The 26,322-nt window shown below is 46.9% G+C and overlaps 1 long non-coding RNA gene across 1 annotated transcript; it reads right to left on the reverse strand.

The window, feature by feature from the left end:
- Nucleotides 1-19,501: 19,501 nt before the first annotated feature.
- Nucleotides 19,502-23,992, reverse strand: LOC144149361 (uncharacterized). The gene is made up of 2 exons (XR_013318282.1): nt 23,715-23,992; nt 19,502-19,868 (listed from the first exon to the last, which is right to left on the reverse strand). It is a non-coding gene; the product is annotated as an uncharacterized LOC144149361 (long non-coding RNA).
- Nucleotides 23,993-26,322: the final 2,330 nt, after the last annotated feature.

The raw sequence follows: 26,322 nt of genomic DNA on the forward strand, positions 1-26,322 counted from the left end.
CTATCAATATAGAACTTAAACCCAGTTCCACCCGGTGTGGAACCTGCTGAAACAGCGGAGGTGTGGTTGTTATTGTTTTGGCTCGAACGTCAACGGGTGCCGGTCCGACAGCAGCAGCGCTGTCGCTGCACGAGTTCTCTCGTTCGAGCAAAAGAATCGGCAGCTAAACGTAATAGGTGGGAGTCTGCCCCCCCCCCATTTCCTGCCCTAGTGGTAGGGCGAGGAATCCGCCTGTGCGAGGCCGACGGCGGGAGGGGCTTGCAGGCGTCGAGACCACTGCGCACTCTATCGGCGTGGCTGGGACCGGTTTCTCCATGCGGGATTCATGACCTCCGGCACACGCGCAAGAAGGCGAGACCTACAACAGCCCCGCCGTTGATATATTCCGGCGATAATTGTGGTAGGCAGAGACGTAGAGTTCGTACTCGCAATCGTAATCGACACATGAGCGGGCTTGAAATATCTCCGGTGATTAACCACCTAACTTAGTGTAGCACCACATTAACTTAAGTCAATAAAGTGTTTCCTGCCGTATTTGTAGACGATTGTAACGTCGAATTCCTGCACGCGCAAGCTCCATCGCCTAAGGTGCCCAGAGAGTCCTTCGAATTGGCGAGCCAACACAGCGCAGGGTGGTCTGTCACAACCTTAAACGGTGTACCATACACGAATGGGCGAAATTTTGAAATGGCCCATATGATAGCCAAGCACTCTTTCTCGGAGACCAACTAGTTTTTCTCCTCCTTCGACAGACCACAGCTGGCATCGGGGATTACCTTTTCGCAATCACTTTGCTTTTGGACGAGAACGGCACGCAGACTTATATCACTGGCGTCCGTGTGCATTTCCGTTTCAGCATTTTCGTCGAAATGAGTGAGGGGGGCTTTGCAGGCGTTTTTCAGCTCGCAGAATGCTTTTTCTTGATCGTTTTCCCAGCAAGGAGGCGTGCTATCTTTCGTCAAGCGTGTGAGTGGCTCTGCAAAGCGTGCAAAGTTTGCGACAAGGGGCCGGTTGTATGCGCACAGTCCGAGAAATCTTCGCACGCCCTTCTTGTCTTGCGGTCTTGGGAAGTTCGCAATGGCTGAAGTTTTTGCCGGGTCAGGCAGGACTCCCGCGCCATTGAAGATATGGCCCAAAAAACTTCAGTTTCTCATACGCAAAACGGGTTTTTTCAGGCTTCACCTTGAACCCTCACGTACGAATGGCCTCGAGGACAGACTCCAACCTTGCTGGGTGTTCGTGCAAAGTCCGGCAAATACCACAACATCGTCGAGGTATACGAGACAAGTGGGCCACTTCAGGCCAGCTAGCACAGTGTCCATGACTCTTTGCAACGTTGCTGGCGCCTTGCACAGCCCAAAAGGCATAACCTTGAACTCGTATAGGCCGTCCGAGGTTATAAATGCACTTTTCTCTCGGTCTCTATCGTCCACCTCAATGTGCCAGTACCCGGTCTTCAGGTCCATCGATGAGAAGTGCTTGGCGTGGCAGAGATGGCCGAGAGCGTCGCCGATTTGTCGCAGGGGGTACACGTCCTTTTTGGGGATTTTGTTGAGTCGCCGGTAGTCAATGCAGAACCTTAATGTGCCGTCTTTTTTCTTTACGAGTACGACTGGTGCCGGCAGGGGCTTTTCGATGGCTTTATAATGTCGTCGTTGAGCATGTCGTCGACTTCAGTCTGGATGGCTTGCTGCTCATGTGAAGAGACGCGGTACGGTGACTGTCGGGTAGGTCGTGCTGCATCTTCGGTTATCATTCGGTGCTTCGCTAGGGGCGTCTGACGTAATTTTGAGTTTGACGAAAAACACTCCCTGTATCGACGCAGCAAATGCAGTAATGTGTCCCGATTTTCTTGGGGCAGCGCCGGGTTCACGTCCATAGGATGTTGCAGCTTGGAAGCGTCTACGCGTGCGCGTTCAAAGTTGGCGACAGTGATCACTTGACTTCCTTGTGTTTCTCTGAGAAATACAATTGCAGCGCCCTTGTTTAGAAGCTGGTACTCCTCGGTGAAATTGGTGACCAAAACGTGGGACTGCCATTGCTTAAAGCGTGCAATGCCTCTTGCGACGGAGACACCACGGTTGAGAAGCAACCTTTGGTCACTCGCTATGATAGCGTCGATGTGAGGAGGAGCACCCACACAGTAGACGGTAATCATCAAGCTTGCACGGGTGGCAGGGTGACGTGATCATCGGCGATTCTTACAGCAGCACGGTGATCGGGGTTCGGTTGCGGCGTCGTGGAGTGATCGGAGGAAAAAGTTATCGACTTGGCCTGTAGATCAATTATTGCGCCGTTGTCCGTCAAAAAGTCCATTCCGAGAATTACGTCAAGGGAGCACTTAGGCCAAATGAAGAACACAGCAGGGTACGTGGTGCCGTCTACGGTGACGCGTGATGTGCACGTTCCACTTGGGGTTAATAAATAGCCTCTTGGTGTGCGTATATGCGGACCGTGCCATCTTGTCGTAACTTTCTTCAGCTTGGACGCGAATGACCCGCTCATTACCGAGTAGTCGGCTCCTGTGTCGATGAGGGCGACTACGTTAAAGCCGTTGATGGACAAGTGGACATCGGACGCCGCCTTCCTCGAGTTCCGGGTGCGTCGGGGCATCCTATCTCGGCTTGTGCCTGTTGACGGTCGGCACGGTCGTCTTCTCGACGGCCGTCTCTGTCATGTTGGGTACGCGTCGCGCCGTGTAGCTGTCGGTGTGTTCGAGAGTCTTGTTAGGGTTCCATCGGGTCGTCGGGATGAGGGCATGTCGTAAATCCCGGTCTACGGTGCGCTCGTGCGTCGTTGGAGGTTTTCCCTTTTTCCGCCGTTGTCTAACCTCACCTCCAGATGTTGCTGCCTTTAGTTTTTCCTGCGTGGGCTGGGGGACCATCCACGTCCAAAGTCAGCATTGCTAAGGCGGTTCGACGACTCGTATGGGTAGGGCGACAGTGAACAGTTAAAATGGGCTGGGCCACGGCTGGTTTGAGATAGGTAGTCGTCGATCTCACGTGGTCGTTGGCCAGGGAGAGGGCGAGGTGCGTCGGAGTAGAAACCATGCCGTCCGAGTCTCCTGTATGGGCAGCGATGGTAGATGTGGTCGGCCTCTCCGCAGTGGTAGCACAGAGGAAGATTATCGGGAGTTCGCCATACTTCTGTCTTCCTCGGCGTGTGGTTTCGAACTACAGGGGGTGGGCGGGCGACTTTGGGCGGCGGTACTGCGGGGCCTCTTGACGACGTGTTGGAGCAGGGCGGGGTCGAGGAACAGCCGCGGAGTATGTCATATTTTGTGGCTCGCGGGGTGCTTCAGGTGGCGTAGAAGATTCCAACGCTTGTTGCACTTATTTCCTAATCACGTCGGTAAGGTAGATACTTCGGGCTGCGGCCGTGGGGGGAGAAGTTTCTGCAGCTCCTCTCTGGCATGCTAAGCAATCCTGTGTATATACTTCCATGGCTGCAGTTAACCGTCCCCTGTTACAAAATCTTCACCGCACGCTGTAAGTCGGTGTGGCTAGGTATACATGCCTCCGTAGCATCGGGACTGCAGGTGATGCCACATGCTACGCACTCCTGCGTATATAGTTGGATGTCTGCAGCTAAGCGTCCCTTGTTACAAAATCTTCACCGCACGCTCAAAGTCTGCGTATGTATGTATTCACCCCTCAGTCTCATTGGGACGGCAGGTGACATCACATACCAAGCGCTCCTGAGAATATAGTTACATGTCTGCAGTTAAGCATCCCCTGTTTCAAAATCTTTACCGCACGTTGAAAGTAGTTGTGGCTAGGTATACATGCCTCAGACGCATCGGGATTGCAGGTGACGTCAGATGCTAACCACTCCTGCGTACATAGTTCCATGGCTACAGTTAAGCGTCCCCTGCTACAAAACCTTCACCGCACACTGAAAGTCAGCGTGGCTAGGGATATAAATGCCTCAGTCGCATCGGGACCGCAGGTCTGCAGTCGCATAGGAACTGCATTTCATCAGTTTTCTTTTGTTCTTCTTTTTTGAAGATACAAGTTGTATTTGACGTTGCCGTAACGCTGCCAAGTGCTTGGGGGCTTGCAGCTCTGTCAGGCTGTCGATTTCTGACAGCTTTTACTGCTTGCTCCCAGCGTCATGTACGTTTGTTTCAAGACACGAATAAAGACAAACAAAAAACAAACAAGCAACAGTTGACGTCACATGCTAAGCACTTGCCCGTATATAGTTCCATGTCTGCAGTTATTCGTCCCTCGTTACAAAATCTTCACCGGACGCTGAAAGTCTGTGTGGCTATGTATACATTTCTCAGTCGCATCGGGACTGCAAGTGACGTCACTTGCTAAGCACTCCTGCGTATATAGTTCCATGGCTGCAGTTAAGCATCCCCTGTTACAAAATCTTCACCAAACGCTGGAAGGTGGCGTGGATATGTATACATACCTCACGCGCATCGGTACTGCAGGTGACGTCACATGCTAAGCACTTCTGCGTATAAGTTCCAACACTGCTAAGCACTTCTGCGTATAAGTTTCAAGACTGCAGTTAAGCATACCCTGTTACAAAATCTGCACCGAACACTGGAAGTCGGTGTGGCTAGGTATACATGCCTCACTCGCATCGGGACTGCAGGTGACGTCACATGCTAAGCACTACTTCGTATGTAGTTCTATGGCTGCAGTAAAGCGTCCCCTGTTACAAAATTTTCACCGCGTGGTGAAAGTCGTCGCGGCTAGGTATACATACCTCAGTCGTATCGACGGCAGGTGACGTCACATGCTAAGCACTCCTGAGTATATGGTTACATGCCTGCAGTGGCGTACGCATGTTTTTGTTCAGACTACCTGCCCCCAGTCTAAAATGGGACAGAGAAATTTTTAACAAGTACACAAGCAATTAAAATATAAAAAGCATAAATAAGCCATCAATTTTAAATTAGAAATACCTTTAAGAGCCCGGACGGAATACTACAAGGCCCTTCCCATTGTTTTTGTCTGGCTCTTTTAAGAGGTATTCCGAAATCCCCTATCATGGTGGTAAGAGCCTTCATCTACACGAACTAAGAGAGAACCAGGAAGGTTTCATGAAGGCTGAAGAGGTGAGACCACTAACCCCGGGGATTGATTCTTCAGACAAGGGTGAATGCAAGATCAGAAAACATAAGAAAGGTTTTAATCAGCCATCCCTATTCGATGAAACGCGTTGCCCGATACACTGCTCACCCAAAGTCCACAGTCTTAAAATTTCAGACCCCCTTGCGTACGCCAGTGCAAGCCTGTGCATACCCTCCCTGAGTGCACACTCCCTCTAAGTGAAAACTATTTTTAAGGCGCGGAGCTATCGAACCTCGATGGTCATCTGTTCCTGGGAGCACTGAAAACTCGGCGCAGCAAAGTCGAGAGGGGCATTATGCTCGGACAAGAAGTGTTAGGGGAAGTGGAAAGGATACAAGGAACCGAGGAGCAGTCGAGGGGAGTGCGCAATGAAGAGATAATAAAGATATTTTTATCTTATGAGATATTGCCGCGGACCATGTATGTGTTTGTTTGTTTATTTATTGTTTGTTTTTACTGCCCGGCCACGCCCGGCCCTGTGATCTGTGTCAAGCGAAGCGCGTCTTGCATTCTTCATTTTTATGCCGCACGGGCTATCTCATTCAGATAAGCAGACTGTTTCGTCTTAACGTCTCTATCCCAGAATAATCTTGTCTGATCTACAATGTTCTGGATGTAAATCGACGGTTCCAGAAACACTCGCGCCGAAAGATAAATCCTGCACAGCAGACGCCACGATATTTCGAATCGTCGACGCTCACCCGCACACGTCACTTTGTTGACGGCTGTTCGCTGCCTGTGTATTCTTTGAGGTGTTAGGGGAGCAGAATTCTCGCCAATAAACGTGTTTTCCTTCAAGAAAACTGCGTCGACTCTGGTTTCGTGACAATATTGATATTCTTAATATATCTGCATAGCTAAAGATATGCGTGCTAAAGATGTCCTGGTTGGAAAGCGCGCATCGGGAATCGGTCTAAGCTCCCAAGTGCAGCTGTTGTACTCGAGAGAGACGGCGTGCGCTCGGCAGACCCAGAAAATCCTAGTTAAGGGTAGTAATGACCATCAGATCCGCTCAGAGTTGGCATCTGAATTGCGAAGGCGGCCGAATTTCTTGATAAGCATGACAACACTTACCAAATTTGAGTATCCAGGGTAAAGTGGCTGTGAATATAAAAATCCCGGTGGAAGAACTTCGCATCTGGCGTCTTCGTTCAAGTTACCCAGTGAAGTGATGGCGATGACAATGTCCGCCACGTTCTTGCTGCAACAGAAAACCGACACTTGCCTTTCCTGCCCCGTGGTGCAATTTTGTGTCAGAAGAATAATCAGTTTTCTTACTGTGTAAAGTATTTAATTGCGAAAACATGATTTTTGTCATGTATGTGAAAGGCAAACAGATTTTCTCATTTTCTGAAGTTAACGGGCAACATATTTATTTGTTCAAACTACAGATAAGATTGTTGCCTCCTCGTAAGTCTGTGTTCGAGGTATATTTCAACAATAAACTACTGAAGGTACCATAGCAAGCTATGTTATAAGCGATGAATTCTATATCTACATTGACAAAACTATTATTCCGCAGCTATCTGACCCCCCTCTCCAGATCTACCCGCGTAACACCCTGCAATTGCACCAGAATGCATAATTAGGAGAGTCGACTAATTTAGTCGTTACAACAGAGTATATGGAGATAATTGGTGGAACGTTATTTCAAAATAGCCTGAAATGTGAAAATAAGAAATAATTTTAAATATAAACTGACGAAATCAAATTTAAGTATGTTACGCATCGCCCGGGGAACGAAGAAAAAATAAGAGAAGCTGCGAAAAACGAGGGAAGCAGAAATTGTAAATAAAAAATTATGTAAGGAATAAAACCATTTTATGGCTCCATTTCGAAAGTTTTCATAATTTTCTGAATTTAAAACAGCGCAAATAAGGTCACAAAGCAACAAAATAGACAAAAGATAGAACTAAAACTAACAAAAATGAGTGAATGTAATCAAGAGTGCTCATAATATACACAGCCCTCAAACAACACAGACAAACAAAGCCACGAAAAGGCTACGAAAATACGAATAAAACACTTGCAAAAACAGACTAACCCTGCAAACTCCCCGTATTTGCAGAAATGTGCATAAAGTGCAACATTAACGCATTTACTCGTTCTAATAGCGTATATGAGATATTTGGTAGAACAAACTTAAACAACCGGATAAAAAAATTAAAGCCGTTCCACTCAACGTGAAAGCTGTCGTAAATGCAGAGCACTGATTCTCCATAACGGCCTGTGGCACCGTTATCCGCTTACTGCTACTACTCATCACGCTCTTCGCCTCCCTGTCTCACTTGTCTCTTGATGAATTGAACGGAGGTTTGTCCAAAGTAGTTCAAATTTCCCGCCTTCGCAGTGCTCGCGCGCCGCCTGAGTGGAACGAACAGCGCGAGAAGTTCTCGCACGTGCCAGCACCTTACTGCGCAGTCCACAACGCGTTGTTTTTGGCGGTCCCATCTCCCCTCGAGCAGGACTCGAGTAAATGTGTCGCATAGGGGGTGGGAGTATTGCATTAACGTTTAGTGTTTGGCGAGTTGGTGGTAGTAAATGCGTTATATCGGCCACTTCTTGACGTAGTTTGAATGAGTCAAGGATAGAAGGCGCGTTCGTAGCCTCCCATTCTGTGTCAGCTTTGTGGCGCAGTGGGTAGAGCACCATGTACATTGCGTTCCGCCCGCAGGGTCGAGGGATCGAAACCAGGCACCGGATAGTATTTTTTTATATAGTGTAGGGAGGGGTGCGGACAATGACGGTGCGGACTACGACGGACGTCAACGCGGGTGACATCGTGAGTTACTGAAATGCTCTGCATTTAAAATTATCCGAAACGAAGAAAAAAGTTCCTCGAGGTTTACTTAAGTGTCCTTGCGTACGTTAAAGGCGAGCACGGCATTTCTCCTTCTGTGCAGCTACATCCTCATTGCCAGTTTTACTTCGCGTGTGTTTGTATTTAGGTCAAATTAATAAGCCCAGCCGTTCCCGCACGGTCAGAATCGCCTCCTCTGAAGGCACAGCCTTGTACAAGCAAATATTACGCAGCAGATGAACCACCTGACTTACTCGACAGCATCTGTGAAGATTTTGCTGTACGTCGACAACCACCTCGCATCACCCTCCGGGTACACACCGAGGCCCAAGGCTGTTTGCCGGCCCTTGTGAATCCCTTGGAGGTTTTTCATGGCCTGCAAGGCATTTCAGCATGTCAAAATGGCAGAAACAGCCCACGAAAAGCATCATTCCATTTCTATATGTGTGCAAGTTTTGTCCCCGTGAGGTCTGAAGGGCTGAGCGTCCCGCTCAAGAAAAAAATGTGGTTGATTCCTCTGTCGTAGGAATGGGTAAAGCACTCAAGTGAAATGTGCAGCGACATCAGCAGCTGAGCAATATTTTACGGGTCGGCGGCTGTCTTGCGGGTGTGCTTGGCGAGCGACGTCCTGCTGGCGAGTTGCTTCGGCAAAGGTGTACTGCCGTCATTTTCCTGACGAGTATGATGTCAGTGAAATCTTGGTGTATCCCGGCTAAAACAGTTTCGTGATAAAATATCAAACCCGAAAACGAACAATTCTAAATATAACGTACTCTTTAGTCCTAAACGTAGCTTTCCCTCAAGAAGACCCTGGTGCAGGGGTGCACCCTTTACAGGCCGGTTGTTTCGTTGTACCGGCCTCAACTCCGTGATGGATATGACGTATATGACGTCACTCACATGCTTGTGTTCCCCGGAATAAAACACTTTCATGTTACAATTGGGCGCGTATCTGGTTGCTTGGCTACACAGTTCACTGAAGGATGAGTATTCTGCCATTGTTTCACCGCTTTTCCCTCCTGTCCCGCTCGTACCACAAAAAACGCAATGGAAGTTTGCCTCATTCGATTGAAAATTCCGCAATCGCACTGCTAGCGCACCATCTGTTGGGCTTGGGTGCCCTCTCCAGTTCGGTTATGTTTTTGCTGCAAACAGTTTTTAATGCGTATATTAATTTACTTTACCAAACATCAAGCCAATGTCTATTTTTAAAGAAACACTGGTGCTAACAGTATTGTATTTTTTTACCCAATACGCCGAACGCTTTCCTTCCGCTTAACAATGTTGACAGGTATTAAAAATGAGCTGAAACAAATTGTGCCGATACGTGGGTGTTCAGATTTCCAGGAAATCAATGTCCTTTCTAGTAATCACCTCCCTAAAGAATTTTTTAAGGCGAGAAGTAGTAGTGGAGTTATTGCAAATCAAAATATGACATTTTCGCCCGCGCCGCGGTTCTCACTTGTTTCATCAACCTCCTCGCAACGCGCGTGCGTGACTACCCATGGTGCTTCTCCTCTCAGTGTCCTCTACAAGAACATCCCGTTGCGGCTGTCGTCTGGTACTGCAATATCCTGCGCCGCAGCATCGCTCTGGGACGCGGTCGTCTGCTTTCTGCGTTCCTTAGAAGAACTTGCAGATGGGCGAGTTGGTGCATCTTCAACGTAAAGTAAAAACTGCTCAATTTCAGATGGACTTTTTTCTGTGTTTCCTTCCTTTTTTGGCCGTCCAAAATTGCGCAGTTTTTTACTTTACTTTTCGCGTTCCATTTGTGCTGTTTTTTTTTATCATTTCGCTCATGAGTTCTGCACCCCGCTCACGGCTGTCAAGGCTGATGGAAGGAATTAGACGGGACTTTTACGCTTCCACACCACGCCGAAAGATCACGCGAAAAAAGAACGAGCCTGTAACCACGCCGTCGCGGCGACGCCGTTTCTTGGTACATAATGCAGACTATAATATTTGAGCGAATAACAAAAGACGCATCAAAATTTGCTTAGTGTCATGTGTTTGCGTTCAGAAGTGACGTCGGGTTGTATACTGATTAGTTGGTCGCTCGTTGGCGCCAATGTCGAGCTTGGTCATAATGTGGTGCCGCCATGCACACGGATATACAGGCTATTGTAGTGTCATATTCTGTTGTTCCAATCGGTTCAAATCATTTACAACCGCAACAAAAAGCATCCGAAGGGTTGCACGGTACAGCACGGTGAATTTTTTGGAGTGAGTCGTGAATTACGATTATGATGATGGTGATGATGATTGCTATTGGTTTACCCCTTTGTAGCGGGGTGATGACATGTTATCTTACCAAAAAGCACTAATATACCCATGTTTTACACTCTCGGTTCAATACAAGCGCTGCTTAGCGCAGGTACATAAAGCTTATTAGTCACAAAATACTTTTTGTTCGTGTTACACGTGGAAGCTGTCCTAGGGAATATTCTCCTCTCTGCTGTTCGTCCACCATCATTCTAATCCTCTTTTCGTCGCCTCGGCAGCCTGGAAGTTAACTTCCCCTGTGTTACACTTAAATCCTAGGCTTCTGGAAGCCGAATATTCCCCTCATGTAGATTTGGAATATACCCTCACATTATAACACTATGTCCGTATAGTTTCTGTTTCTTTTCACAGACCCCGCATACCCCATCATTTTGTTAAGACTTCCCCAAAAAGCTCTTAGTTCGCAAGAAACCTGCTCTAGCCTCAAAAGCAAAGCCCTGCCCTGGGAATTGTCGGAGTAAGAAGTTTCCTTTATGATGTTCAATTTCTCAGCCGTGTGCGTCTCTAACGAAATTCTTTAATGGTTTGAATATGACTCGCCTCTTTTTTTGGTTACCATGGCTGTTTTGATTTCTCCAGTGTTTTTTCCGTATTTCGTCGTTAGCCTTCTAGCCATCCTTAACCACTGCGTGTTCACCCTTTTCAAGTATAGGTACCTAAAAACCTCAGCTGCCCAACTTCGTTGATCCATGGCTCACAACCACATCTCAAAACATATTTTACTCTGTGCTTCTCAAACTTCAAACGATGCCCAGCCCATATCTCCTTGAACTGCTTCATTATGTTTTTTCCTGCGCGCCTAAGGCCGAACTGCCTACTGTTCTCTTTTTGACATCAAGGCCTGATAGAAGGTCTAATTTTAAGCAGAGTAGAGTATTCGCAAATGTTAGAACCCTGAACCATTATTTTTTTCCACATTCCTTGCCTACTTCATATTTGTTATACTCCCACAGAGCTGTAGGCTTCATTACAGCTATGTTTCGCTTTCGCTTACCCTTAAGTCGCTCCTAGTGAGTTCTTAAGCAGTTATCCCCTTCGTTTATCCACATTTTCAAATATTTATATTCCTTCACTCGCCCTGCTTGATAGACACTGCATATCCGTCTGGTTATTAGCTAAAAGAACAATGCCGTCATAGTGTAACATTCGCGGAATACGCTTTAGTACTACTTCACCTTGCAGCATATGGGCTAGGCTGAACCAAACTCGACTTTTAGGTGCGAAGTACCTTAGGACCACACAATGTCCGTCTGCGTCCGTGCCCATAGCATTTACAGTCGTAAAAAATACCTCAGGGATCGGTAGGATTCGAGCTTGTGTCTGGTAGACCAGACAGAGTTAGTGTCAGTCGTCTTACCCAGTGGGCTACGAAAGTGAGTTAGTACGCGAGAGTCAGACGGCGTACTCCCTCTCCTGTAACGGTGTGGTGTACCTCAGGAGGACCTCCCAATGTCCGTCCCCGTCCATCCGTGCGCACACCACCATCAAGCGAAATTCGATTTGAGCCGTGAGTTGCCGTTTCATTAAGGAATACTCGAGGTGCAACTCACGTCTCAAATAGAATAACGGTTGGGGCGCAAATCTGATGTCACTCGTGGCGCAACTTCGATGTCATATCGAGTCCCCGTACTCCGCACCCTCGCCATCATCCACGGAGTGGAGATGCTGCCATCATTCTTCCAGTTTCTTTACCAACCCTGCCATGTAAAGCATAAACAGTATTGGGCCCAAAGGGCATCCCTGTTTTAGTCCCCGATGGGTGTTGACCTGCTGGGCACATGTCTGGCCTTCCCATTTAAGGTGCACTATATTGTCTTTGTAGATTGTAATAAGGAACTGTAGTAACTCGTCATATAATCCCTGGAGTTTCAGCATTCTCCACAGCTGTTCTCTATTTACGTTGTCATATGCTGCTTTAATGTCCAAAAACGTAATTCATAATGGTCTATTCTGTGCTTACGCAATTGCAATGCAATGCGTTATCATGAACAAATTATCATCCAATCTCCTGTCTTGTCTAAATTCATTCTGCAGTTCCCCAAGGAATTCATTTTCTTCCAGCTATGCTTGAATTTCTGATTTTATCTCCTGCATTACGAATCTATACACCACTGACGTTACTGTGAGTGGTCTATATGAATCAATACTGGCATTGTCTCCTCTGCCTTTATATATAAAATTCATCCTACTTTCTAGCCAGTCCTCTGGTATGTGTTTGGGTTGTATCATCTTTCCTATTGCCCTCATAAACGATTCGTTATTTTAGGTCAAAGGAGGTTTATTAGTTGCATTGGTGTTCGGTACGGACCCAATGCTGACCGAGGGGAAACCTTTCGCTCTGCTTTTTCCAATCAAGGTTGTACAAACTTATTTCCCTTTCCGAAGTCTTCTGTGGCGCTGATGTTATCGGTGCAGGCTTCCCTACCACTATTGCCCTAAAATTCTCACTAATCAAAACCAGGAATATGCACCGATGCATGCTCTTCTAAATGTTTCCCTTCCACATCACAATAAGAATTTTTGATGGATATCGTTTTTTGATCTCAGTATTTTACATGGTTCCAATACTTCTTGGATGCATTTTTCTCGTGCTTCCGTATTTCTGCAATCTATTGTTCCCTTTTCCGCTTGATCTTTGTTTGCACCGTTTTCTGCACTTCTAGTTTTTTCTCCCGGTAGATATCCCACTTTTCCTTTACTACCTCCGGTTTCATACCAGTTCTTTTTGCTTTATGTTCTCTCGACGCCTTTCTTCGCTGGTCAATTGCCTCTTTTATTGCCTTATTCCACCAGCTTCACCGCCTTTTCTTTCGTTTCCATCGATTAGTTGCTTTGCTTCATTCATCTTAGCCTTTATGAACGGAATAATTCGTTTTAATCCCAATTTTTGTCTGGGTATTTATTGATGTCACCTTTCATTCTATCAGCGATGATGTTTAACTGCTCATTGTTCAAATTAGTTCATCCGATTGTACCTTTTTTTTAATTTCTCATGGTTGCGCCTCCAAAGTGCAAGGTAAGCCGCTTGTGGTCGCTTTTTTAAGCTGTCCATTCCATTTTCATCAATCCTCATTTCCCGCAACCTTTCGTATACTGTCTCGGATACTAAACTATATTCTATGCTGGACTGTCTCTTACCGCTTTTCCGCATTATCTGTCCGTAACACTTTCTTTCTATGTTTACTCTTACAAACCGGTTTTCCTGACATAGATCTATCACTAGAGAACCACTGCGGTCTGTGTATCTGTCCAAACCTTCCATGTAGGCATTCATATCTCCAACTAAGATTCTTTCACCCGAATCTTGGAACTCATTTATATCTCTTCTCAAACATTTTACCATTTCCTCACTTTCCTCCCTAGAACTACTTCCGGTCGACAGATACACAACTACTAACCATGTATTTTCCCCCTCTATGGTTCCCCTAAACCTTTGATGCTCTCTACAGCTTTTAAGTACTCTCCGCCAGTCGGTCCCTTGTTTAATAAGCATGCCAATGCCTTCCCTCGGGTCATTACTGTGGTCCTGTTGCATCCTTCCCAAACATAACTGTCTATGACAGGTAGGGCTTTTAGGTCCCGGAGGTGAGTCTCGGCTAAAGCGCACACGTTTACTTCTTCTTGTTCAAGTCAGTTTTAAATTTCTGCTCATTTATCAGGCTTTCTGCCTCCCTGCATATTTATGTAGCTGAATAAATATTGATTGCCATTTATTTCCTTTCCGCTTACGGGGCCTATTTTTGTCTTTTACAAAATTGTTCGCTCTATTGTTTCCCCTTAAATCCACTCTGTCTATCTTCTCAGTTATGTCTGTATGTTCTCCGGTTAGCCCAAGGCCTGGCTGCCTTCCAGCGTTGAGTAGACATGTGTCCCTCGCTTCTCCTTTGTCTCCGAATTTGCCTTCCTTAGCTGCGCAGGGCCCCGTAAAAAAGCTACCGCTCTCCCACTTAAGCGCCACCCCACCTTGTTTCCTAACCTGGAGCTGAAGTGAATCTCGTCCCACTGAAAAGCTTCCCTATGTCCGATGCTGCCCACTACCCTGTTCACGTCTATCACTTGAAGCCCAAGTTTCCTGCCGCGCCTCACGATCTCGCTGTTAGCAGCGAGTACTGCCCATTCGATGTGCATGCCCTGATTTGTCACCTCCGGCATGGTGCAGACTGCAATGAGCACATTCGGGGCCGTCGCCCGCAGGCAATTTATCCCCTTCGCTATCTCCTGGCCGAGTTTTCCATCCTCTCCTTTGAGAACATCCATGTTCCCCTCCCTTCCCCCTTACTTTCCGGGAAACTCCTGCGCGATCCTGTATTTATCAACTAATACCCAAGTACGCCGTAACAGATATTACGAGCTGTCTCAGAACAGTGGTGTTAGTTGTGGGGCCTTGCACACCTGCCCCATGGTTCGAGTGTGAATGTGACTGCACAAAATTATTTCCCCCTTTTTTACCTGAAGGCCTGGAATCCATTTTTGCTCCGTATAGGCTGTTCGTTCATATTTTACGAGCTCAATACTGAGTGTTTGATATGTGGAGGTTTGGTTGCCGGCTGCGGCCCTTTCTTTCCCCCTTCCCCCACTAGCTTACCTTGTTTCTTCTTTAAGTGGCTGGGAGGAAACTGCGTTTACTCTGTATAAAGACATACCAGTTTTGCAAAATACACAGTGTTTCGACCCATCAAAGTACAATACGCTTTTTATATATTCAAAGCACCAATTTAAAACTGAAAAAATCGTGTCTATGACTTAAACGAAGGATTGACGGTTGATATGTAGTTTCATACTTTAACCAAAACGTTTTGTTTTCGATTCGCGAATACGATTCGTAAACAATGCCGCTTATAATGCAAAAAAAAAACGAAAAGCTTTCGGAATGTGATCCCGCGGCTGATTGAGCGGGCATGAGGCTTTAGTCCACTGCGCAATGACCAAACGGGAAATTGCGCTAAAACAACCTGCCAGTGAGACCCACTCATTGTGTCACATCAACTTTTTCTACCTTATTTACAGGATTCCTGGCTAGTTAAATGAACATTTCTTGAATAACAGTTGCGCAGTACGGTTCTATAAAACCCCCATAGCTGATTTCCTGCAACAGCACTCTTTCGGCTTAGACTGCGAGTTCGCCCTGCGGGAATAGAGCTCGAGTGCTTTTGTTTTACGCTCTACGCTAAAACCTGTGGTCGATATTGATTTGGTATTACCTAATACACTTTCCGTAGCACCTTTTCTGCTCTTAATGGAGTTTATACTTTTTACAAGCGTTGCTGGTCGCACACGAATATACAGTTTGCAACTCCGCGAAACGAATTTTCGCCAAAGCGAACTGCCGGAGTGTCCTAAGCTGAAATCTCGATCGCATGCGTGGAGCTGTGTGAACTCCATGCACCTTACTATGTTTATCACACTCTAGAGACAAACACAGCCGCATTCATTACGGCCCGAATGCTGTCGGGGCGCTTTTTTTGCTTATCGATTCTTTCCCGACGACGTTCCGTTCGGCCAGTCCGCGTTGTCGGCGTCTTCGGTCAGCGAGCCAGTCACACCCCGCGGACTTTCGATCGGCCAACGTGTTCGTGACGCCATCGGCGTCGTGTGACAAGGTGGTCTGCCAACTGGGAAGTTGGCGTCATGTCATCGCCATGTCCGCCCAGCCAACGCGCCTTACCGACAATCGTGGTATACTAGAGAAAATAAGATAAATATGGACGAACACAATAGCGTTGAGGGTGCTGCAGGAAACGCTAATTAACCAAAGGTGACGCCGCGACCCGTCGACGCAGACCATACAACGCGTCTCTTCGAAGGAAGTCAGAGAAAACGCGGTCAGATTGCAAGGTTTCTGTTTAGTAGTGCACAGGGAGAATCGATGACGTAGATGCGGGAAGATGGTGGAGCCCACAAACACGTAGGAAAGGGTGGCCACGTGGAAACAAACTTTTCAACGAAAGTTAGACCTTTCCGCTGCACGTAAAAATGTTATACTTAGCATAGATGACGTTGACCCCCCCAACCTGATGACTTCGCGAGTTCATTTAGGTGCCCAAAACGCCTCTCACAGCTGCTTTAAGTATGATACCAGATTTGTACTTTAGATAGGTTCCATTTTTTATCGTCTTTCTCTTTCCGTATACTGCAAACGCCGTACCAGCCGTACGTTGTGCCGAAGTTAGGCTTGACTGGATTAAAGCGTTTTGAATGACAGTGAAAAAACGCGCTCAGGGAATCCCCTTTTCTTCGCAAACATAGGCGCTTAAAGCTATCAGCAGTACGTGCACGTACTCTCGTTGAAAGAAAGTCGTTGAGCATGCCCGGGTTCGCATTCAGCACGGCGCTACCTACGACGGGCTGTGCGCAGTGGCTACTTTTACGTTCACTCAGGTTTACGGAAAGGGTTGTAACAATTTTTACTGTGTGAGCTCGTTGCGGAGATGCGTTATGCATTGGCCTTGAGGTGAAATGTAGGCACGTGTCACGAAACGTGTAGGAAGCCGTACGGTGAGTTTTAGGTATGGGGGTGATTTCACGACCCCAGAGGGGACGCGGCCGTATAGTGTTTACGCCAAGGTGCCCTTTAGTGTGGCTCATGCCAGCGAACGCGGTGAAGTAAACGCATTTTGCTGACGCGAGCATGGAGCATCTACTAATATATTTGTCGTGCTTGCTTATGCACTTGTAGACGCACGTATCAATACCCGCCGCGGTGTCTCAGTGGCTAAGCCGTAGTGCTGCCGAGCCCAAGGACACGGGTTCAATTTTCGGCCGCGGCGGCCGCTTTTCTGATGGAGGCGAAAAGAGAAAACGCCCGTATGTACGACATTTAGCCGCACTTTAAAGATAACCAGGTGGTCAAAATTCATCCGGCGCCCTCCACTGCGGCGCGCACACCTTATATTGATAGACGCCGTCAAAGCGCGTAGGTGAAAAGCATGCATCGTATCCAAACGCACCCCACTGACTCTACGAAGCTTAAAGTTGGGCTACTTGGTGATTAAAAATATTGAAATATGAGGGGTGGGGGGAGGGGAGAACTTAGCCTGGCTAAGCAGGGTTTCGGTGGGCAAAGTTACGTCTCTCCGCAGCTGCCAGTCACCGTGTGAATGTATTGTGTATAAAGGCCCATTCACACTTGCGACAGGAGCAACAAAAGTGGTGCTGATTTTTTTCTTGTTGCTGTGAGGAAAATTGCTGGAATCTGCATTATCTGTAGATTAGCGCCAACCAAAATAGTTCAAAAGCAGGCTAAAATTCTTTTTGTGTGTCTAATTATGTAGCCATATATAGGACTAAATAAACCATGAAGTTTGAATTTACATGTATTTGACTTCTTCTGTCGGTTGGCTCCAAGAAGAAACGTGTAATTGTTGCCTTTGGTTTTGCAGGTGCTGACTGAAGAGTTGAGGAAAGTTTGAGCCGAGATGTTCCTGGCATGAAGTGTGATGGGCACATAAAAGGTTGTAATTACATTGAAGGTTATAAAGCATTAAATAAAAAAATTCAAGCTTTGCGACATTGTCTCATGTGTTTTGTATGCCATATTTTGCAACATGTGATCTATTTCATTCAGTATATTTGTTTTCAGCAGCCTGCTTAACTGTTCAATACTTCACTTTTTCAAGCTTACTTGTTGTTCTTTAGCGTGCATTGCTGGAAGTTCTATCTTTAGCAGTTCAATGGAAATATCCCAAACATACTCGGTATAGATTCATAAAGCTTAACAGTGTAGGTTTCAGTTTTCTAGTAAACTTGAGAACCTGTATTTGCTGTAAATGTCAGTGCTTTATTGATAACATGCCTTGAAGTACTACACCAGCTTTAAGAATACTAAATTCAAAAGCCCCTTCTGTAGCTTGTTTTGGCAAAATCCTAATTATAAATGCTTGTACTACACAATATGTGGACTCACAACTCCACACCCTATTCATATATTTCTTGGCAAGAGTGGGAGCAGGGATGCTTGCAGTAGCATAATAGCGTGGAAAGTTGTGAGCTTATTGTCGTAACCGCTTTTCAATACACCCCGCAGGGGGCACCTTGTGTACTCAAGGTGTTTTGGTGAGTAGCGCCACCACGGTCCCGAGCTCCGCAGGGGTGCCTACTGCTGTAGGCACTTGGTGTCTTGCAACACCACGGACCCGAGCACATGTGGGTTGGACCCACCCACGTCCCGGCTGTGCGTGGCTTTGCCGTGTCCGGGGAAAAGGGGAACCTGGTGGCTGAGCCAAAGTTGGGGTTGTTTTGGACCTTTACGGCCCCCCAGCAACGGCAACACTCCACTTTGGCCCCCGCTTCTCGCAGACGGTACCCCTGGTCTGACCCGCCCGGGGGGAATCAGCCAGTCGCCTTTTTCTCTCTTTCTCTCCACTCTTTCACTTTCCTATCTCCTCTCCTACCCCTGTCCTGTCATCCCCTTCCTTCCTGATTTCTACATTTTTCCTGGCGGCAAGGGTTAACCCTGTGCAAGGATATCTACCTTGGTACCATGTATAGGGTTATAGCGGCAGGGTAACGGTTAGCGTGTACTTTAATGTCACGTTCCCTTGTTGGGCTCGGTGGTGGGCGACCGGCTCAGCCGCCGAATTGATTCCATGCTCATATGGCTTTTTCTATCACCCCCCAAAAAACTGATCGGCCTTCGAAAAGGGGCCGCACCGAGGTAACACAATTGAAACCAGTCTCCCAAAGTGAAACTTTCACAAAATACCTTGTAATCCACTCCGAAGACGAAAATGCACCTCTTGCCAAAAAATCTGTCTTCCACATTGCAAAGTGCCTTGAAAGCGTTGTCGGCCGGGATTACCAAGCAAAGAAACTAGCCTCTGGTGATCTGCTGGTAGAAGTGCAACGAAAGAACCAAAGTCAGAACCTACTAAAACAGAACACCCTGGCTGAACTCGCAGTAACGGTCACTCCACATCGTAGCTTGAATACAACGCAGGGCGTGATCTCTGAGAGGGAACTGCTTCACGAGACAGACGAGGATTTGCTTGAGGGACTGAGGGACCAGGGCGTCACGGCTGTGCGGCGGATCACCATGCGTCGCGCAGGTGAGGAAATTCGAACTAAGCATGTTGTTCTGACCTTCAACCGTCCAACGCTTCCTGAATCCGTCCATGCTGCCTTCATATCCTGTCCAGTACGCCCTTACATACCTAGTCCTCGAAGGTGTTTCAAGTGCCAGAAGTATGGCCACGGAACTCAGTCTTGTCGTGGCCGACCCACCTATGCTCACTGCGCACGTGCTGACCACACCAGTGATGAGTGCAAAAAAGAACAAGTGAAATGCCCAAACTGTGGTGAACCACACGCTGCGTACTCGCGTGCATGTCCCGCATTCAAAAAGGAAAAAGAAATAATACAACTCAAAGTTACCGAAAACCTAACCTTTGCACATGCACGCCTGAAGCATGCCCTGCTTTCAGGCAGAAGTTACGCAGACGCTGCTCGCCGGGGGGTGGAGCGTCGTCTGGTGGATGCGGGCACCCAGTGCAACCTGGTCCCGCCACAGCCCCCCGTTCAGCAGCAGAAAGTTGCTCCCGTGGCTTCTGCTGCTACACCCTCCTCCAGTGCTGTGCCTAAGGCCCCCAGTGCGAGCTCCAGTGCTGCGCCTAAGGCCTCCAGCACGAGCTCTGGTGCTGTGCCTAAGGCCTCAAGCACGAGCTCAGTCCAGATGAGTGATCTGGCTCCATCCCGGGCATCTGCAAAACAGCAGAAGGCTGCTCCTGCGGTCACTGCTGTTGCAGAAATGTCCAGGGCTGTGGCTGCGGCCTATAGCACAAACAGTGTCTCCACTGACACTTCTCCTTCAGAAACCTTGGATGAGGCCATGGATGCCTCTCCAAGCACACCGGCTTCTGAAACACAACCGGAGCGCCGCAGCTCCGCTGGTCGGGGTAAATCAAACAAACCGAAGTCGTCCAAGATCACTACACCAGGACCTAACTCGGCGACCTAGGTAAACTACTGAAAGGGCCCCAAAAACAAAACTCCCTCACTAATGACCCTTTTAATGGAAAAAGAACATCTCATGATCTGTATTTCTCTTCTCTTGGTGTTTATGGCTGCTGAAAGTGTTATCCAGTGGGATTGTAGGGGGCTGTTGAACAACCTTGACGATATATATGATATACTCTCAAATCACAAACCAAACATACTGTGCCTCCAAGAAACACACCTACGCTCATCTCAGACAAACTTTTTAACACAATATACTATATTTCGTAAAGACAGACTGAACTACCACCATCCGTCTGGTGGTGTGGCAATAATAGTACAAAAATCTGTTGCCTGTCAACACCTGCAGCTACAAACTTCACTTGAAGCAGTGGCCGTTAGAGCCATAATTTTTGATAGACTAATAACAGTGTGTTCTCTTTACATTCCACCGGACTATCATCTATCCAGCGTCGAATTCGAAAACCTCACCAATGAGCTACCTGAACCCTACTTAATTATTGGGGATTTTAATGCCCACAACCCTCTCTGGGGATCTGCGCGAGCTGATGCGCGAGGGCGGCTAATTGAAAAGTTCATCACATCATCCGGCAGTTGCATCTTTAATAAGAAACATCCAACATACTACAACACGGCCCACAACACATATTCTGCAATAGACCTGGCAATTGGCTCCGCAATTTTACTGCCCACCTGTGAGTGGAAAGTAATTAACAACCCCTTTGGCAGCGACCATTTCCCTGTGAAACTACTAGCTACAAGCAATAACTCCCAAGACACCGATTCGCCTCGAACTTTTAAACAACATGCAGTTGACTGGAAAACATTCAAAGAACTTTCCAGGCTAACCCCTTCACTAATAAGTCATTTAGATGTTGAAGCAGCCAGCTCACTTATTACGGCCCATATTCTTGACTGTGCTCAAAAGAGCATTCCAGAGACCACTCCTAAAACCCTCCCCAGACCTAGACCATGGTGGAATGAGGAGTGCAAGCGTGCACGTTCCGAACAGAATAAAGCATGGGCACTCTTACGCCGCTATCCTACGGCAGACAACCTGCTTAAGTTCAAACGGGCAAAAGCCAAAGGAAAGCGGACACGGCGCTTAGCAAAAAACGAAAGTTGGACAAGGTTTATATCGTCAATAAACTCTTACACAGACTCTCGCAAAGTATGGACTAGGATAAAGAAACTAAAAGGCTACAATACCAACCCTACTCCCCTTGTAAATAGTGTCGGTAACACAATAAAAGACCAAGCAGATGCTCTCGGCAAACATTTTGAAAACGTATTCAGTTCCTCTCATTACACACAAACATTCTTACAGCACAAGAAAGCAGCTGAGCGCCAGCCCCTTTGTGTGAACAAACGCTCAAATGAAGGATACAATGCACCATTTACGATGCCCGAACTAATTACTGCATTGTCCACATGTGGTAAGTCAGCCCCTGGAGCTGACAGAATCAGCTATGAGATGATCAGGCACTTACACATTGACACACTTTACACAATACTCTCTCTCGTTAACAAAATATGGCAGAAAGGCCGCTTTCCAAAAGCATGGAAAGAGGCAATCGTTGTACCTCTTCTAAAAGAGGGGAAAGAACCGTCCTTTGCTGCTAGTTACAGGCCTATTGCCCTGACCAGCTGTTTGTGTAAGCTCCTTGAAAAAATGATAAACCGGCGACTTTTTTACTTTCTGGAGTTTCATGGTGTTCTAGACAAAAATCAGGCAGGGTTTAGGTCTGGGAGATCAACTACAGACAATCTGGTTGTGTTTGAATCGTATGTTAAAGACGCTTTTGTCCATAAACAGCACTGCTTCTCTGTATTCTTTGATATGGAGAAAGCCTACGATAGAACGTGGCGATATGGCATTCTATTGGACTTGCAGTCGTTTGGCCTTAGTGGCAATATACTCAATGTTATTCAAGACTATTTGTCTGATCGCACATTTCGTGTCCGTGTGGGGACTGCCCTGTCTAGAACATTTGTTCAAGAAAATGGCGTACCCCAGGGAGGAGTGCTGAGCTGTGCACTGTTCATTGTTAAAATGAGTTCTCTTAAAACTGTGCTGCCTCGTACTGTTTCATACTCTGCCTACGTTGACGATATCCAAGTTAGCTTTAAATCCTGTAATCTGTCGATATGTGAACGTCAAATCCAATTAAGTGTCAACAGGCTGGTTACATGGGCTGAAAGAAATGGTTTTAAGTTTAACGCTGATAAAAGTGCTGTTGTTGTCTTTTCTAGGATACGCGGTGTACAGCCTCTTCCTTGTATCACGTTAGAAGGTCAGCCCATACCAGTGAAAAAGGAACACAGGTTTCTAGGTATTTTGCTCGACCACAAGCTCACATTCATACCACACATTAAATTACTAAAAGTAAAATGCCTGAAAACAATGAACATTTTAAAGATACTATCTCATCACTCCTGGGGTACGGATACAAAATGTCTGCTAGCACTTCTTAATAGTGTCGTTAGGTCAAGAATAGACTACGCCTGCATTGTATACCAGTCTGCAACCAAAACAGCACTCAAAATGTTGGACCCAGTATACAACTTGGGGCTTCGCTTGGCCACAGGGGCATATCGAACAAGTCCTATTCCATCCCTTCATGTCGAATCAAACCAGTGGTCTCTAGGGTACCAGCGCGCCTACACTGCTCTGATGTATGCCGCAAAGATGACTTCTTTGAAGGAACACCCTCTGAATTCCATAATGAAAAATAACACAACTGATCATCTCTTTGAAAACCGACCATCCATAGCTCCACCTTTCCCGCTGGCAGTTTCACACCTCGTCAGCGAGTTCCAAGTTCCTCTCACTGATGTCTACTGTACCTCAGTTTATGATTTGGTCGCTCCGTGGGACACTTTCCCAATTCACTGTGACATGTCCTTTAGAGAAATACATAAGAAAAATGTACCAAACTTTGTCATCACTCAGCATTTTCTGTTCCTCCAAGACAAATACAAGGCAGCTGAATTTTACACAGATGCCTGAAAAACTACCACAGCCGTATTTATCCTGTGCTGCAAATGGCCCCCTACTTAATGTGTCCAAAACAATGAACACGAGCACAAGTATATTCACTGCAGAGGCGTACGGTATACTACTGGCTTTAAACCACATTCTTCAAAACAAAATTAAGAACTCAGTTATATACACGAACTCTCTGAGTGTCGTCTCAAATCTTTCATCTCGGAAGGTCAGTAGAAACCCCACTTTTAATTGTGTTTTAAGAGCTCTCTACTCGGCTTATGGCCTGAAACTCGTTGTCACAGTCTGCTGGGTTCCTAGCCACTGCGGCATTGCTGGAAATGAAGCTGCTGACCGTAGTGCTGCAGCTGCCGCCCTTCGAAGCAGCATAGACGTAAACGAGGTCCCATATCAAGATTTGAAACCTTTTGTAAGAAGGAAGCTGCGGGACCACTGGCAGCAGCAATGGGACAGAGAAGTAGAGAATAAACTACATATCGTTAAGCCCAAAATAGAAAAGCCCCCTGCTGAAAAACATGACAGATTTGTAGAGGTAGCATTATGCAGATTAAGAATTGGCCACACACACATCACACACTCATACCTTTTAACAGACGCAAACAAGCCACAGTGCCATCGATGTGGGGGTCAGCTTTCTGTCCTTCATATACTTATTGAGTGTGACATGTGCATCACTGAAAGGAAACGTCATTTTAATGAAGCTTACACATATAACATTCCCTTGCACCCTTCACTATTTTTATCAGACCATCCAATGTTCCCATACAAAAGAGTTTTTAGTTACCTAGCAGATGTAGACTTTTTAAAATACATATCATATAGACCATAACCTCACCTGTGTTCATTATGTGTTTTAAAACAGTGGTGGAACCTGAGACTTTACACCTTAGGTGTTTGCACTCACTGTTTTAATATGACCCTATACACTATTTATCTTAGTATACTCACTATGCTTTAATTATGGCCCTATACACCAACCCCCTGAGTAAAGCTTTTTAACTAGTGCCTCCTTTACAAATCTTTCTAATCTCTTTCATCATTGTCATGGCGCTCTTTGCCTTTGTCGGCCTTGCGCCATTAAACCCAAAATCATCATCATCATCAGCTTTTCAATACAGAACCATGTGTACAATGCGGGCTGTCATGTTGAAGCATCCTGTTCACCGAGGTGGTAACTCCCTACTACAACTTATTTATATTTATATATGTTGACACAACAGCCCGCAGTGTATGCATAGTCCTTATTGAAAAGTCATGACAATAAGCTTGCAACATCCCACTGTATTATGCTTCTGTAACATCACTGTTCGCACTCTTGGCAAGAGAAACATGAATAGGTTGTGGAGTTGTCTGACCACAGAGTGCATGGGGCAAGCATTTATAATTAGGGCTGTGCCAAAACAAGCTACAGAAGAGGCTTTTGTATCAAGTATTCGTAAAGCTGGAGTGGTGCTTCAAGGCATGTTATCAACAAAGCACTGAGGTTTACAGCGAGTACAGGTTCTCCCCGATTCGAAAAATTTAGGACTAGAAGCGGACGTCCGTTGGACATCCAATATCCGCATTTTGTTATCCCCTGGACGTCCCCTGTACATTTCGGTTTGGAAATGTCCAATTTTGAACATCCGCTGGATGTCGGAAAATCCGGCTGGGACGCCTGTCAGACGTTCGTAGGATGACCAATTCCTTTCCATGGGACCATCCCACAGACGTCTGTAAAACGTCCGCTGGCTTTCTGCGGATGTCTGACGGACGTCCAAATGTCCGACAACGGATGTCCAACGGATGTTAGATGGACGTCTGTGGTTCACTGGGACAGTCAAACCCACTTATAGTGATCCCATATATAACGACCGATTGTTTCGCCATGAGCCTATCTACGCCCGCTTCAGGTCAAAAGCCTCTCCCCGAAAGCCTCGACCGGAACTTCCTGCCTCAATTCGGTCCAGTCAACAAAGAATCGCGCTCGCTCACCCACGAGTTAGCGCCACTCTGACTACCGCGCTGGCTACCACCCCCAAGAGCAGGAAACAAAAATACATAACATAAATACCCAGAAAGTGGAGGGAAAATATAGCCCCGCCGGTAGTGTAGTGGCTATCGCACCAGACCGGTATTTTGGAGGTCGTGGGTTCGGATCCCACCTGACGGGCATTTTTTTTCCACTTTCTTCCTGTCCAAATTCTTTATCTGTTTCAATTACCTACCACATCCTCCCCTTGGCTTTCCGAGGTTTTCTTGACTGCCAACCGTTATTTCTGTCATATATACATATTTATATATATATATATATATATAGTCGTGAAGTAGAGTCCTTAGTTGCTGCAGGAATACGCACAAAGTAGAAGTACGCTCTTCGGAGACTTTATTTCGAACGTTTCGACCTGAGACAGGTCAAGACCTGTCTCAGGTCGAAACGTTGGAAATAAAGTCTCCGAAGAGCGTACTTCTACTCTGTGTGTGTATATATATATATATATATATATATATATATATATATATATATATATATGTCATGAAGTGGCCTGAGCGCGGGAAGTACAAGAAGCAATGGCGGGGAAAAGGCGCATCAAGCGTGCGAGTGGCAAAGTGAAGAGGAAGAAGCGAAGATCGAAAAGGGGCTCGAGACAAGGGCGAAAGAGGAGGAACGAGGCTCGGGGGTTCCAGAAGGATCGAGAAGCGATCGAGGAAAACCAGCGGAGCGTCTACCCCGTGGTAGCCTGGCGGACGAGCGGCAGTCGACCGGACTGCGGGTACGCCGATCCTGAAAAGATCCTGCGCTCCAGCGGCAGTCGCCCGGACTGCGGAAGCGCTACCCCAAGCACTGCTCGTGTTCCCGCCGACCAGCTTCTCGGGCAGACCAACGGTAACGTCGTCATGGCGCGGTGACTGTGCTCGAATGCCGGGGCCACGCCGCGTCAACGACAACAACCGCCAGCGGTAGCCGCCTCGACCGGAGCTTCTACTCGCTGCTGCTCCCGCCGCCGCCAAAAACTGTGAGGCCCTTGAGCGATTTCGCGCGGCTTGGACTCAGACCCTTCTGACAGCGACAGCGTATTCGCGTACCACGCCGGACTCGCGGCATTTTTATTCTTTTTTCCCCCTTCCTTTTTTCTGCCTTTTATTTTTTTTATAAATATTTCCGTTGTTTGAATTCGGTCACCTGCCTCGTCACTTGAGAGCCGCTCCCA

This window comes from Haemaphysalis longicornis, unplaced genomic scaffold (genome assembly GCF_048455015.1).
Source record: "Haemaphysalis longicornis isolate Haplotype H1 unplaced genomic scaffold, Haemaphysalis longicornis Haplotype H1 scaffold_8, whole genome shotgun sequence".
Lineage (NCBI taxonomy): Eukaryota > Metazoa > Arthropoda > Arachnida > Ixodida > Ixodidae > Haemaphysalis > Haemaphysalis longicornis.